Source organism: Taudactylus pleione, unplaced genomic scaffold (assembly GCF_031769625.1).
Source record: "Taudactylus pleione unplaced genomic scaffold, aTauple2 ptg000089l, whole genome shotgun sequence".
Classification (NCBI taxonomy): domain Eukaryota; kingdom Metazoa; phylum Chordata; class Amphibia; order Anura; family Myobatrachidae; genus Taudactylus; species Taudactylus pleione.
The window spans coordinates 9699734-9716652 of NW_028284491.1; the positions used below are offsets into that span (position 1 = coordinate 9699734).

General features: G+C 43.3%; 1 protein-coding gene across 1 annotated transcript in view; it reads right to left on the reverse strand.

The window, feature by feature from the left end:
- Positions 1 to 16919, reverse strand: part of RARG (retinoic acid receptor gamma) — a 192277-nt gene that overhangs the window by 95021 nt on the left and 80337 nt on the right. The window lies entirely within an intron of this gene.

A 16919-nucleotide genomic window follows, 5' to 3' on the forward strand; every position in this document is an offset into this window, starting at 1 on the left:
CATAATTTAGCTGTCCCCTTTCCCCCATTTCTTACACCCATTTCAACATATCTGTTCTTTAAAATGTTTGGCCATGTAACTTTATTTTCTTTTATGCAAATGTCTGTATCTTTTACATGTGTCTGTTCAAAATAAAGAACTTTAGAAAAAAATCCAAATATATAACAAAAAAATAAATATATATATATATATATATATATATATACATATATATATATATATATATTTATTTATTTTTTTAAATCAAACTTGTGCCAGTAACACTGCTGCAACGGTACCTGAAACTCCTACATACAAATAAATCCACCAATACTAATAATATATACTTGTCCAACAATAACAGAATTTGGAGTTTACAGTATTTCAAGCACAAAAATCCTGAAAAAATAAAAATAAAAAGAGTAAAATGTCCATAGACATCAAAAACCATAGATGATTTCACAAGCACAAATATGAATACTATTTATGTTTATTAATACTATACATGTCCTACTATACAAATTATGTTATGCGGGGGTTATTTTCTTTAGTAATTGAAGGGCAGAAGGTGTGGGCAAGTTAAGATTGAGTTTTTGGGGTTAGAGCTGGTCTTAATCCCAAACCCAAACACATTTAGCCTCAGAATAAACAGACCTAATGGACAGAAAGTGAACTCAGGATTAAGTCTATTTGTGAAGGAGGATAAAGGGGAATGTATGGATGGAGAGTGGAGCTAAAGCATGATCTGGATAAAGAAACCGGAAGACAGAAAGTTTTAGTACATACAATAAGAATACAATGATATTCTGCACCCTTATTCTCCTCTATCTGCAAAACAGCAGCAGATTCATGTATCCAAAGTGCAGGGAGACTTTGAATCTGATTCTGATAAGGATGTAAGTGGTGTCGGTGCTGAGTCTACGGTAGCAGCAGTGGATCTGAGAATTATGTTAATGCAGCAGGAGGAGTCTTTTCAGATCCGCTGCATGCATCCAAAGATGCAGCATCAAGTCACCATCGTGTGGGCCTAAGGTCGGAATTTGAATTTCCAGCTGCTGAGGCCAGTGAAGCTGCATCCGATTACGCAGTTGCTGGCTTCGCTACACCACAGAAACAGAGACGACATGCCTCCATTTTCTGAAACACACCCCTTTCCCGCCCCCAAATGCCTGCAGCCTGTCAATCAGTCTGTGGCTTCCCCCACGCTGCATCCGGAGCAGCAGCACCATCGCAGCACATGCGCACTGCGGCTCCGGTGCAGTAAAACAACCATCGGATAGCTTGAGGGAATTGGTTGAATCAGGCCCTTTGCATTGGGTCATTACTGCTGAGTGTGCACCAGTTTAGGAAATTGAAATTCCCATTCAGCCTTCACTGGATCTCTGGCACTGTGACAAGGAAGCCTCGGAGATAAAAATGAATGTGGTCCGGAAGTTCTTCTGACATAAAGAAAATATGGACTTGATGTGACATAGAGGAAAACCTTTGTATGTGTGTGGAAAGGCATAAAACAATGTCATTGGACCAGTAAACCAAGGATAAATTATTTATTCTTTAGCCTAACCCCAATGCCCCCTGGTCGTCATAAATATACCACGGTGGAATAGGACAGGGGGTCTGTCAAAAATTCTTCTTCCCTGTCCTTTAGCCAACTCCCCGTCAGTGCAAGAGTTACATTAAGCAGTTGTTTAATATCATTGATGACTCTCTAAACCTCTGTAAGTGCGTGTAACTGAAACCTTTCTTCTCATCATGTTCCTATTAGAATACATACTTCTACAGTCCTTCTAATAAACATTAGTCCAAAAACACATGGCAGGGAACTTAACAGAGGCTCTGGAGAATCACACTTACATAATCGTACCTAACTTAAAAAGGGTTAAGGTTCTCTGCAAATCAGCCCTCAGCAAAAAAGGGTTAAATCATTGATGCTAATTGAAAAATCCCCCCCACCCATTCTTCCTCAAGGGAAAACAAAAAAGATTCATCTTCTAATACAATTAGGGAAACTAATCTGTCAGATACAATCAGCAGCCTGGGTCTCTCCCACACAACACACAGTAAGTCATTACATTACCTGTCACCAGGCTTCCCCTAGGAAAACAAACACAAACTTCTGTTTAAAAAGCAGTGGAGTGTTTGCTCTTGCGTTCTGTAACTAACAGGCCATAGTGTGGAAATGGTTTTAAAGTACCTGAAAGAACAGAGGTAGAACCCTAAGGCTGTGTGTACCCAGCAATGTGACTGACGACCTCCCCACTCAGGGGCTGCCGGTGATATGTCGGCCCCTGACACATCCCGCTGCATGGGGTCATCAGTCACATTGTCAGAATGATCTGCATGTAGGGCCAACGATGAGACTGACGACCCCGCACGGCCGATATATGGCGGCCGGAACCATAGGATCGGGCGAAATATCGTCTAATGTGTACCCAGCTTAACATTTATTTTGTTTTCCCACATTTTATATGCTACAATCCCAATATGTGCCGCAAGTTACACACAATTTATCATTTATTGGTGATGTTCAGCACAAAATATTATTATTATTTATTAATAATCATTATTATTATTGTCATCATTATGTTACAGCAGTGTTTGGCAGTATAATGCAACATTAAGGGATTAGAAATGAATCTCATTGTTATAAAAAAATCCACACACAACAATAGTCTTTATTTAGGACAATCCATTAAGCACCTACCCTATTAGATAGATATGATCCTAATGGGCTTAAGGTGACATTCATTGTTTGGGATAAGTTTATCTCAAGATTTTATCTTTCTGGATAGTCTACAGGGAGATCTGGAGATAGAATTTGGAACTTCAGTCATCAGTATATTGTGTCCTAACCTGGTCACACAAAGAGCAATTTAGTCATCTAAAGTGACCCTAAAGGTGGGTACACATTAGGTGACCCCCTGATGCGACTCCTGATGTTCACCGGTACCATTGTACTTGCCGGCATCAGCAGCTGGGACGCTCCGTCGTCCGTGCATGGACGGGTGACGGAATGACCCCGATGTTGGGCAGCAGGTGTGCGCATAGCGGGTACACACTAGACGATGTGCCCGATGTGTTGGCCCGATCCGCAAATCAGACAACATATAGTCTAGTGTGTACCCGGCATAACTCTCCCCAATTCGCTGCATGAGAAGGCACTCTCTAATAACAATTCAATTGCTAGGAATCACATATTTCATTCGAAATTTGTGGTGAAATGTAAGTATTATTTTACCGTCATAATTCCAATTAACTTCATTCTCTATTTCACAGAATTTATAGCCTACGGGATACCTACAGAGTCTGCTGTCCCCTCTTCCGGGAGGGGGCAGCCAGGTTAGCACAGACTGGGTGTGGTGGCCAAGAAAGTGGGTGGTGCAGTGGGCTTGGTGCCACCCCCCCAGAAAAAGTTGTGGCCCCACCCCCCAGAGGAGAGTAGGAAAGTATGGTCTGCGGACACAGCTGGGACAATGACAGTCAGTTTATTGATTCTGCTGTGAGGTGTAGGTAAAATTCTGCTGGCAAATAAGCAACATTTATCGCCAGATCCAGGGGAATGTGAATAGTTCACAGGACAGTTTTAAAAATGTCACTAATCTTTATGCTGTTTGCATGGAAATTAACAAATCGATTGTGCACCATCGAATTATTATGTTGGACTCAGAGCCTCTTATAAGACAATTAGATCAAATGAGCAAATCAAAATGCATGTGTCCAGCTTGAAGGTAACTATAACACTAACTGAAACTATTTCCACCCCCCACCCCCATCCCAAAACATCCCCCCTTCTGCCAGCAGGATGTCACCAAGAAGATCAGTGGTTTCTGAGATTGTTTGACCTGAACCCAAGTTATATCTGTAACCCATTGTTCAGGTTTATTTTTAATTAATGATGGATTTATTTTTAATAACTTTACTGTTGTCTACGAAATAAGTATATTACTAAATATAACCGGGAAACCTTGAACCTGTACCAAGTAAAAAGTCATTAATAAAATTAGTAGTACACAATAGAAAAAGAGATGATAATGGGGACACATTCGCACACACTAGCTTGACAAATCATGCTTTGGGTCTCCAGCAATTAATTAGGAGTTTATGGACTGTAGGAGGAAGATGGAGTACCCAGAGGAAACAAACGTAAACATGTGAAGAACATACAAACTTCACACAAATAATGCCCCAATTCAAAATTCAGCCCATGATCCCAGTACTCAGACAGTAATGTTATCATGCTGCCCACCTATAATTACTTTTACCCTTTTTACACCGCAGGTGAACCTGGGTTGCTGTTAGGTATAAAAGGGACCAGGCTTGGATTCCTGGGTCGAGTTACCCGACAACCCAACCCGGGTAGCTTGCAGGGTTTAACATGGGAACGACCCATGTAACCCTGCAGTGCAAATGGATAACCCGGGTCGTCCGCTTAAAAGCATGAGGAGTTCCAGATTTCCCAGAGAGTAAACCGGGTATAAGTGACGTGTAGGCTGAGCAAGCTGTGGAAGCCTGAGACCCGCGACTCCCTTATGCAAATGGTCCCATTAGCAATAGCAATGGATTGTGCATATTATACCCCTGTTATTCTAAAAAATCGGTATTTGGGGTATTCAATTGGGAAACCGGCTGACGTAAGCCCGACAGCCAGCTTCCCGATTGCTTTATCCCGGCGAGGGTTAAATGACAGACGTCTCAATTTAGACGCCTGTCATTTTTTCGACGCCGGGAGACCGGCGTCTGGCATCCCGACCAAAGGGATGCCAGGCGCCGCGTGCTGACAGCCACGGGGGGGAGGGTTAGGTTTAGGGCACCCGGGGAGGACTTAGGGTTAGGCACCCCCCCGGGAGGGTTAGGGATAGGCTAGGGGAAGGGGGGGTTAGGGTTAGGCACCCCCGGGGGGAGGTTAGGGTTAGGCACCCCCGGGGGGAGGTTAGGGTTAGGCACCCCCCCTGGGGACTTAGGTTTAGGCAGCGGGGAAGGGGGGGTTAGGTTTAGGCACTTAGAGATGGGATTAGGGTTAGGCACGGGGGGAGGTTAGGGTTAGGCACCCCTAAGGAGGGTTAGGGTTAGGGGGGTTAGGTTAGTTTGTACTTACCTAAGGACGATCGGGATTTCCAGCGCTGTCGGGCTGCCGCTGCCAGGATCTCTGCATCTGTCGGACTGACGGTATTTCATACAGATTCCGTATTTGGAACATGGGGGGTCAGTCAGACCCGCTCGCAAGCGGGTCGATGTTGCCCCACTGCGCACGACGGAGGGAGCTCCATCGCGCGCATGCGGGAGACCCGGATAGCGACGGGCTCTCCGTCGCTCGGGTCTCGCACCAAAGGGGGCGTGCTGTCGATGGTGACTGACAGCACGCCCCCTTTGGTGGGCGGGCCGGGGGCGTGGCTGCCAGACGGAGGCGTTCCCATGGGAACGTCTACCGTCTGAAGCCGGCCCCACTGACATCACTAGTGATGTCAGTGGGAGTGATTTTGGCTCTGATAGAGCCAAAATCACTCCAGGGCTTGCGGCAGGGAGGCCCTACCTCAGGGTCTCCGTCGCAAGCCCAATGGTTGTGATGGTCTTGACCATCGCGACCATCATCATGGACGCTCGCATAAGCTGTGGGTGGTCACCCACAGCTATGTGAGCGTCCAGGAGGACGCTCCATTTTCATGGAGGAGGGCCCTGATTCAGAGTGAGCGCTCTGGTCAGAGCGTTCGGCTCTGAATCAGGCCCATGGTTCCAAACCAGGTCAGGCCCCCCTTAAGACCGCGGCGCTGACCCGGGTTATTCACAGGGTGCAGTGGAACTGTACTGCCGGCGCTTTGAGATGACATCATCTCCAAGTGCTAGTAAATCTGGAACTCCCCATGGTTTTAGTTCCGGTGGAAAAGGGGTATTAGTTATACCTTTAGATCCTGCCTTCAAGGTAAGGGAAACTGGGTAAATATTTTTATCTTAAAATGGTGTTGGCCTCTAAAGGTGCCCATCCACTTAAAGATCTGAAAACGACTGCACGATTACGACATTGTAATCGTGCAGTAGTTTGTCAGTCTGTGATGAGCCTGCACTGAACGAGCATACATATCAATCATCTGGTAACATGCTGACCCTGACAATATCGTCAGGTTGACCAGCATGTTTGCAAGATGATAGATGTCTAAACGACCAGCAGGCAAGCGCATCGCTGGTCGTTTTAGACACTTTTGCAAACTATTTGCAAACGATTGAATGATCGTTATCGCTCAATCGCTCAACTTAATCATCTAGTGGATGGGCACCTTAAGTGAAAGGTTTGATGATTGGCACGCCAACTGTTTTTCTTCCCACTCCCACAGCCGACATAAGTGTCAGCACTTATACCGATTCAATGGTGCAAAAGATCTGGTGGAAATAAGCAAGCCATCTCCATCTGTACACTCTAAACAAGCATGGAAGTCTGCCTACCCGGCCACGGCACTCCCACAAGAGAGATCAGTTCCAAGCGATCATATGGTCGTTGCCAAGCTGCCACCCAGAAATGCCCATCTCATGGAAAGAGTGATATCAATGGATGGCTCAATCCGTCTGCACTTTCAATTCCCAACCATTGTGTATGCATGCTGCTTTCCACGGCGCATTCAAGTGGTGCAATTAGACATTACCTTTTATGTGTACTGTCGGGAGCACAAAAATCGGGGTTGCCATGTGTCAGGTGGGGCATGGCCGCTCATCATGGTGGCGTGGCCACATGTCACAGGGGCATGAACTCACAACACATCCCGTGATACTGGTGGAATGGCCAGCACTCCAGGAGATGCTGGGCTACTCCCAGTCACTCAAGTCCCGGGGGTCGGTCTCGCCGCCGAGTGCTGTGACTCACTTGACGGAGGTAATGGCACCGGCAGTAAGGTGATGGGGGTACGGCGTACCACTACTAATTTCATAATGAAAAATTGTACCGGCCCGCACCACCTTACTTGAACCACTGCCACATTAGCAGTTTGTCAACCTTGACTTTTGCACTTTTTTTAGTTATGTGGTTTTAATAATTAAATGCAATTAAAAATTGCAGATCTTTTTACTGATTGGGGATATGAAGTTTTAAATGAAAAATGTAGAAAGAGTTCTCCACTTACGTTAGCTTTCCACAGGACAATTCTAGTGACTTGGTCACACTATTCAAACACTTGATTAATGAAGACCAGATAGGGTGAAGCCCTGGATTTGGGGAGAAAATAAGTACGACACAAAGAACGAGTGCAGAAAGGTACGAGGTAAAGCCTATTTATTAGGTGAGAGCTGCATCTGCAGCCGTATGGGGTAATATTTTCCAGGTGCTCAGCCAGCACATACTAAACTGAAAGCTGTCACACTCTGTTCACAGCTGAAATGTGCCTAACTCCTACATATAGAACTCGCATTTAACCCCTGTGTTTCCAGCGCATTAAACTGTAGCTATTTATAGGATCTTTTCATCTAAGCCATTATAATGCAATTCACACTTGGGCTCATGTAGAGTTGGCCTCATTTTGTGAAAAACTGCAGTAATAAAATGCGTCCGGAAAAAAATACACATTTTTTGCAGCTTGCAGAGCTGGACGGATATAAAGATGCATCCAGCATCCTACGCTGCAAGGACGGCCTAACCACAGGTTTTACAGCAGGAGAGAACAGTAGTGTATGCGCCAGGCTGACTTCACTAGAAACCTGTAGTATATGCGCCAGAAGATGTCAGCTGACAGTGTTAGTGGTAAAATCTAAAGCTGCAGTATAGGGGCAGATCATGATGTACTAAGCCGTAGAGAGAGAGAAAGTACCAACCAATCAGCGCCTGCCATTTTTCAAACACAGTCTGTAAAGTGACATTAAGGGGTCTATGTACTAAGCAGTGTTAGGAGACAGAGTGAAAAGTGGTAAGGTGCCAGCCAATCAGCTCCCAACTGTCATCTCACAGGCTGTGTTTGAAAAATGACAGTTGGGAGCTGATTGGCTGGCACCTTATCACTTTCTTATCACTTTTCACTCTGTCTCCTAACACTGCTTAATAAATAGACCCGTTAGAAGCTGATTGGTTTGTACTTTCTCTCCAGCCACTTTACCTCTCTTTTCAAGGCTTAGTACATAAACCCTGTAGTACTTTAATAAAGTTTCATATACCTAGGACAGACTATCTGTGCTTGAACAGTGTTCTTAATAAATAGTGAAGTATTTAGCATGGAAAATAAAATTATACACACCATCATACACAAAATGATGGCAGCAATTAAGCTCAAATAAATAGAAAGATTTGTTGTCTTCACCACACGCTTGCAGTCCCCATTACTACCTATTCTGATTCTCTCCAGTGCAAAATGTGACCTAATCTGCACACAGAAGGAAGTGAACGATCCTTTGTGCACGTGTGCAGTATGATAATGTGTATTTTATGTAAAAAGAGCAATGCTTATGGTGTGGCACACTCTACATTAGTGCCTATATGAGTTTGTGGGGTGGTTGGACTTTTCCATGAAACAGTCACCACAAGTCAGCAGCCATGATGAATAGGAACCATTGTTTCATCTAGTCGTTAGCAAATCAAACTAGGAAATGTATTTGGGAAGTTCAATATAAAAGATGGTCACACACGTTGCAATCTGACCATTCAATTGAAGTAATTTTTTGAGCAAATGTTTATTTATCTACATGGGTGATAATCTAGGGGGAACACTTTCATCCAAAATGATTCAATCGTTCTCTCAGATGAAAACTGGATGAGTGCTAAGCAATCATTCACTTGGTTAAAATTATATCTCCTTAAGTGACCTATTTATGAAGAGGAGAAAAGCCAAATCTCTGGAGCAAAAAGGATGGAGAGAGGGTTTGTCTACGCTTTTGTTAAAACGTTCTCTGTGGTAACATATATTGGGACAGATGTATGAAGCTCTGGGAAGTGATAAAGTGGAGAGCGATAAACAACCAACCACTCAGCTCCCAACTGTCATTTTTCAAACACAGCCTGTAACATGACAGCTGGGAGCTGATTGGTTGGTCGTTTATCACTCTGCACTTTATCACTTTCCAGAGCTTCATACATCTGCCCCATTGTGCCTCTTACTGCCATGCCCTAGTCCTCTAGAGTGTAACGTGTGTGCCTCAATTGTTTGTTGAAATGTTTGTACTGAAATACAATTGTTCATGCAAAAAACGATAAAAAAAAAACAAGTGATGCACAGATGCTCTGCTTTAGGCAATAGCCCAACACAGGTAACTATCCAGGTACAGTACTACATTCTTTAACAGGTTTGTTTAGACATGCAGGAGGAAGATTCAATAGAGCTTCCCAATATGTAAAACTACACTAGTGGGTACACACTTGGCAGATATATCTGTAGATGATGGTCGTTCATATACACTGAATGACCATAATTTTCCAGGCAGCCACGGGTCCCGCTGGCTGGGGGGAGGGTTGGGGGCGCGGGGCGCCCCCTTTTAACCGCGGTTGCCGCTGCATGTGTATGAGCGATCGGCTGATCACCCGTACACACTTGCCGATGGATAGATATGTCTGCAGATATATCTGTCCATCGGCTGTGCAGCAAAGCCGACGCAATATGTCTGTGAACGACGTCGTTCACAGACATATTGCTGGTACACACTGGCCGACGGGCACCAGATATATTGGCCGATCAATTGATCGGCCAATATATCTGTCAGTGTGTGGTGTACCCAGCTTAAGAAAGCAAAACACATTGGACAAAAGCTGGAGTCCACACAATATTAATGAATGCACGGTGCAACATACTCTCCAGAACTCTTATTTTAAAAAACAACAAGTAAACAGTATTATGAGTGAGAAGCAAGGTGGAGGTAGATGGAGCAATAATGGGAGTATGTAGATGGAGAACAGTGGCTTTAAATATAGTGTACGCTCAGTTACCTACCTTTAGAGATGTGCACAGATCCCTGGGTTTTGGTTTTGGCAAAACCACCCTCGAGTATTTTGGTTTGCATTTCTTAAAAAAATGTATTTAAAAAAATCATGTAACTAGGACCTGTTGTTGTCCCTATAGTATTATTAATATCAATTACATTTCCAATTATTTCCAGGCATTTCACCAATTATGGCACCTGAAATCACGATGGAGGGACTTACAAAGAAAAGCACACGCGATCCAGTTTAGAGCCGACTTGCAGAAAGACCCTGAGCCGGAACTCGGGTTCTACTCGGAATTCCCAAAGTGACTCGAGCCGGGACTCGGGTTCTACTCGGAACCTTCAAAGTGACTCAAGCCGGGACTCTGTTCTACTCAGAACCCCAAATGTGACCCTAGTTGGGACTTGATTCTACTCGGAACCCCCAAAGTGACCTGAGTTGGGACTTTTTTCTACTCGGAACTACCAAAGTCACCTGAGCTGGGATTCTGTTCTACTCGGAACAGCCAAAGTCACCTCAGCCAGGACTCAACTCGAAACACCAAAGTTCGTCTCTGTTCGGTTTTCAGCAGAACCGAACCGCTCATCTCTATCTACCTTTAACACATGTGCTGCTGGTCTGACAAAATAAATTCAGGGCCTGATTCTTAGTCGCACACAACTCTTCCAAAATTCCATATGCTGGCCGCGAACAGAAGCCTAATATAAGTATCCACCCACATTCTGAGTCGCACAACTCTGTGACTGCACCACCACCAGACCTCCATCCATTAGAGCAGCCTTCATCAGTATTATCAGTACTTACACCTACCCCATGCACGGTGCAAGAGATAAAACAGAAATAAGCGTTCCCTCACAATACAGGTGACTCAGAATATGATGTAACAATGCTCCAATGAGATAGTTCTCTTATGTGCATACAACCAGTTTAATATTAACATTTACTTATGTAGCACCACCATATTCCATTGCTCTTTACAATTGGGAACAAAACAATAATAAAACAAGACTGGGTAATAACAGTCAGAGGAAGTTACTGACCAGTTGACACCCAGTAATGCCGAAACAGCCGAAAGGCATCTGGCTCGGAGATACAGAGATGCGTATGTAAGCTGCAGGGCTCACGCAGTCTTCCACAGAATGCAGTTGCATTCGTTTTTTTGAGCAAACTCCGGGGTCTATTTACTAAGCAGTGTTAGGAGACAGAGTGAAAAGTGATAAGAAAGTGACAGCCAATCAGCTCCTAATTGTCATCTCACAGGCTGTGTTTGAAAAATGACAGTTGGGAGCTGATTGACTGGCACCTTATCACAGACTTATCACTTTTCACTCTCAGAATCAAGACTTTAGTGTTTTTGATTTCTCCATGTAAATAAACCTATTAAGTGATTGATTTATTTCTGCTCCGCCGGGTATGATGTTATGGTGCAAAATGAAATAGGATCTAAAATGTTAATGCTCATGCATGAAAAAGGCACTTTCTGTACATATTAGTCTAAAAACACAAACAGCAAGTATTTTGGAAGCTAGCAACTTAATAGCTAGCTTGTAGTTTTATAAACTGAAACTAAACTTATAGTCTGCAGATAATTGTGCAGACTTCAGATTGGACGTGTTGGGCACCATGCTTTCAGCCTTTAGACTAGATGTTCTGAACCTCTATGTGTTGTGATGTAAAATACGTGCCGCCATACCATATAGCATTGATTGTCCTCATTTATTTTTGTAAAACTATTGTTCATTAATGACTAACAAAACAATATTAAATTATATCTGCAAGCACCTAATTGCTTATTAAATCTTATTACTTTAGTTACGCTCATAACAATTAAAACACATGTGAGATGTGGACAAAAGTGCCTGTTTATACACCGTTGTTAACAAAATATGAAGTCTCCACAGACATATGATCTCAGAGTAGAACAATGACAGGATTCTGTAGTAGGAACAATGTTGCAGCCTGAGGAGATACTTTCTTAATTAGGTGACTAAGAAGGTAACACAAAAGAGACTGGAAACACAAACAGAATGTCCATTAGCAGTAAATAAATGAAACCATGTCAGGATTACACCTACATAACAAAATGTTCAAATATTAATAGCAGGGGAAAAGATCAGGGGATTCAGTACCGTAAACTACACATTGGGGTTTGTGCAAATTTGGAAGCAAATTGTGTATAATTGCAAACGATAAAAATGTGCTGAGAATTTAAGCACTTCTGCTACCCATGCAGATCTGCCCCCAAATGCGAAATGCTTCCAAGTTAGCATGTCTAGCAAAATGCGCCGCCTTACTCCGGTAGATAACTGAATCAGATGCAACTGGAATACGGCAGGGGGTGTGGCTTAACAGTGGTAGCAAATGAATGCTTTAAAAATTAGCAAGCAATAGATATGCATTACAGTACATGGCTGGCTTAAAATGTCAAATGATAAATCAAACAGGACGCAAATATATATGTTTATTTATTTTTTATAACACTATATTACAGTGGTTCCCAAACTTTTTTAAACCACGGCGCCCTAGAGTTTCAGCATTGTTTTCACGGCCTAAGCCAAACGTTTCTTAATGAGAAATTTAGAAAAAAATGTAGTAAAGTGGAGTAAATTGCGCTTATATGTTATCCTTAGGCTCAGTTATCTGGTGGTGGACAGGTTTGCGCTTCTGTTTGTCCACATATTTGCATTACACTGACCATAAATAGTTTGATTTGGTGCTGGACCACCAACCTGGGGCACCCCTGCAAGTGTCTTGAGGCACCCCAGGGTTCCACGGCGCACAGTTTGGGAACCACTGCTATAGTAAATCAGTCAGTAGTCTTCCCCTTTACACTAATGCTGGGCATACACTGGCAGAAAGAATGCCTGTCAGACTGACATACATTTTTGGGGAAAATCAATTGTTTTTTTTGGGCGCCCGATGGAGCAATTCAATTGTTGCTCCGATTTGGCACGAATACCGTAGGCACACACATCTCTGCTCGCAGTCTCCTGCGGTGGCAAGCAGAAATGTGCAAAACATCCAATTTATGCGCCCAAGCTGCACTTTTCGCATCGTGTCCATTAGTTTAGACAGGTTTAGCCACTTTGCATGGCTATACCCGATGGTTTTGGGTGTGACAACCGCAATAATTAATGGGAACCCAAAACAATTGAATTGCTCCGTCGAGTACCCATTAATTATCGCCGCCCAAAAAACAATTGAATCGCTCCCTTTATCTGACAGCCTGTAACCCAGCAGATACCGTGGCGATGCACTGTGAGCTATCTCACAGTGTATGGCCACACAATACATCTGGCTTCCTCCCCTTGGGAGGAGACATTTCCCCACCCCACCTCTGTGAAGGAACAGGTGAAATGTTGGTCGGCCGTGGCAGCTTACACACTGCCTGATGTGTCTGACTTGCAATTCCTAAAATATCGCATTGGATGGACATGCTGGACGATGCGGCAATTTTGTAATAGGTCGCCCAAATATGCAGTACAATTATGTGGGCAATGCGCCGATATTATTACAGCAAACCGTTCTCTTATTTCACTGTATTCCTGCGAATAGATTGCAGCTTAAGGATTCTGAAAATATTAATAGTAGATGAAAGGGATTTAGATGCCCTTGCTGTATTTCATCAGCGTCTACATGCCCATTCACAACCCCATCTCACTCAGCCCCCAAAGCACAAGGATTTATATAAGTTCAATTCAACTTGGTCGGTAAGCCTACGGCTAGTCGGTACTCTGCACAGTGCAAAGAGATTCAATTCAGTATGAGCCCCTTGTTATGAATGCAGAATGTTTCTCTGGACTCAATATCATCTGCAACATAGGAACCAAAGTTATGGTCCTGTGTTCAAGTTTTTGTCATCTACCCGCTCCATGAAATATGTTGTTGGCGTCTGTGTAAAAGATGGCAAAGGCTCTGGCATTGTGTCATAGTCACTGATGTAATCTGCGCAGGTGCTGGTGACATATTTCCGGCCCGTCCTGCGGATCGGCTAAAGTGCATTGCTCTATCTGCACCCATCATAGCTACACGTACTGATTAGCTGATGACTGCCCATACACTTGTAGTAGGGACAGACCAAAATCTGATTGCAGTGATAATATAAAGGATAGTGCACCCATACAGTGGTCTGGCTACTTCAGTTAGAGACAAGCCCACCTTAACCTCATCATCCTTAGTGAGAAAAGACTCCTGTAGGTGGCACTCCCATAACAGCACAGGCATTAGTGATATCAAGGGCTGCTGCAAAAGGGAGTAGGCAATATACTGATACATAACTCATTCTGCAAACGATACATGTTTTATATGGCTGTTCCTAGTTTTATATAGGCACTCCGGGTCGGATAACCATGAGAGCTGAAATTTCAAGCCTTCTTATCAGAATAGGCCCCGGGAGTAAAACTTAAATATATGAATATGTTATCCATATGTTAGTCGGCACGTGATATTCTGAGCTCTGCATAATATACGGCTATTATAGATAATGGGACTCTTCCACTGACCACATGATAATGATCTTCCATTGTAAACAGTTTTGATGACACTATGATGCAGTTTTTTTAGTGTCTAAATACATGCCTATTCCTAGACAGCCACGCTTGTGACGTTTGCATAAGTACCCTGGATCAATCACCCCTATAATGTCCTCTTCTAAATATAGCTTCAGTTCTTTGGAAAAAATGCTGTCAATCCATTTAAATTTTGAATTAGCCAGCGCCTCCTTCTGTGTTAAGGAATCCCATGGCTTAACCAAAACCTCTTTCTATGCTCAGGAAGGGCCGATGAGATTTTTGTAAAGGCCCTGGTACGAGAGAAGGGTGCCTCACCAAGCATCGGGACGATGCACACCTCCTCATCAAAACCTTCACTGTGAACATTAAGCACACCGCACGTGGTCGGGCGACACTCTGCGTCCATGGCTAGTCCAGACATAGGGCCTGATTCAGAAAGGAACGCACGGATGCATACGCACGCAATTGGTCGATGTTCACAGTCTGTGCATGCGTCTGGGTCGCAGTGCGCAAACTGCTTACTGCGTCCGCAAAAGCGAGCGCAGTGAATGCTCAGACACAAGGAAAAGTGATTGTCAGGAAGTGCCATTGTGGGTGGATACGGGGAGTGGTCGGCCAAATGCAGGCGTGCCAATGCGTTCGGACCCTGTTACAGGGGCATGCATAAATTAGCCCGAGATGCCGGACACAGCCTGGCATCCCTCTGTGTGCAGGAAGTCTCTCAACTCCTGCGGCAGGGTCAGGTCTACCTTTATTCTGCGTGCGGATCCGATGTTACGCGATGTTCCTGATGGTTTCTCAACCTTGCACATCAGTACGGACGTCAGCAGAGGGTAAAGGGGGCGGAATTATGTAGTGCTGGGCGTCTGTATCTTTGTGCTGCGATTGCTGTGCGTATTCAGTCATTCGCATATTCTCGCAGCAGCCGGGTGCGTGCGTCTGCATTGTGCGCTCCTTGCTGAATGAGGCCCATAGTTAATTAATACCCATGCAGGGGACAGGAGGATGATAAGGACGTTTTCAGAGTTAGGCGCATCACTTCTGTGATGTGGACTCACCCCATTCATGATGAGACCACGTCCCCTGTTCTGATCCAAGCTCACACCATTTTGGGAGGTATTATGTTTATTACTGTAGGTCTCCTTTATAGTGCAAATCTACATTTTATTAGCCTTTCTTTATTATACTGTGTTAACCTTTCTTTATTATACTGTGTTAACCTTTCTTTAGTATACTGTAGCCATTTCTGCATTTAATGAGGTTGCCCACCTGTGACCCTATAGCTTTCTTACAGTGTTTTGCACAAAACTTAGACCTATCTTTATGATGTGGTCTAAGTATTGACATATACACCGGTAATACTTACTTCCGTACATTTATCTCTTTTTATGCACCCCAGGATATTATATAACTTTCCAGGCGAATCTATATAGAACATTGTGAAACGGTTTACATAAATGATTTTCTACATGCCAATTGCATGTAAATGGGGAAGATTCCCTTTTATTGACATTTTGATGAATAGGACACATACATGGAAATAATTTACAGCACTATATATTTTGTCATTATAGATGCAGAATGTTTTAAAAGAACTATTACCATATCCAGTGCATTAATGTTATTAACAAGTCTTTTTCTATTTTGACCTCGTGTATCACATCACGTACTTTGTCACAAGCAACAAAACCGCTGTTTGCTATGAACAGCAATCATCTGATGCATCTCTTGAGACCTAGAATGTGTCAATATTAAAAGTTTGATTCAGGAGATAAAAGATCACTGTGGCCACAGTTCCATTAAGATGGATTAATGTTTTTCTTTGTAGGTAAAAAATAAGTTGTATTTAAAAAAAAGAGCAACATACAACATTTACCTTAGAATTATGAAATAGAAACAATTTAACATGCATAGGGATTACATTGAGAACTGTAGTGTTTCTCAATCAGTTTAATGCAATTTATATTATACATATATTTAACTACATACATATTGTGTGAGACACATGGCCCGCTGTCTATATACCTGAGGGGTAGGAATGCTGACTGCCCCCTCGGGGAACATGTTCTGACCTCACTGATGACGGGGTCATGGGGTCACCAGGGACCGGACAGGACTATGTACCTGAGGGTGTCAGGAAATGTGTCCAGCTAGACTCCACAGGGCAAATGTTACCCTTCATATACTGGAAACCATCAACCCTGACCAACGGGGTGAGAGGGGAATTCTAAGGGCTTTGACCTTCTCTGAACAGTTTATTATTGACAAATAATGACTGTGTTGTAACACTGATTATAATGGATCACTGCAAAATGCAAATGACATAAGTAGAGATACTATAGACGTATATGTGTCAATCTTAAAGTCAAATTAGTGCTTTACTTATACAAGGTAAATTAAACACTTCATGACCATACATGTGCCAATATGACCAGACCAATGCTAATCATTTTTAGTTGGGAAAATTAGATTTAATAGTTAGGACAAATTTTACTTTAATTTGGTAGCACATTGGGTTAAATTTAGCTTATTTATTTGAATATTAC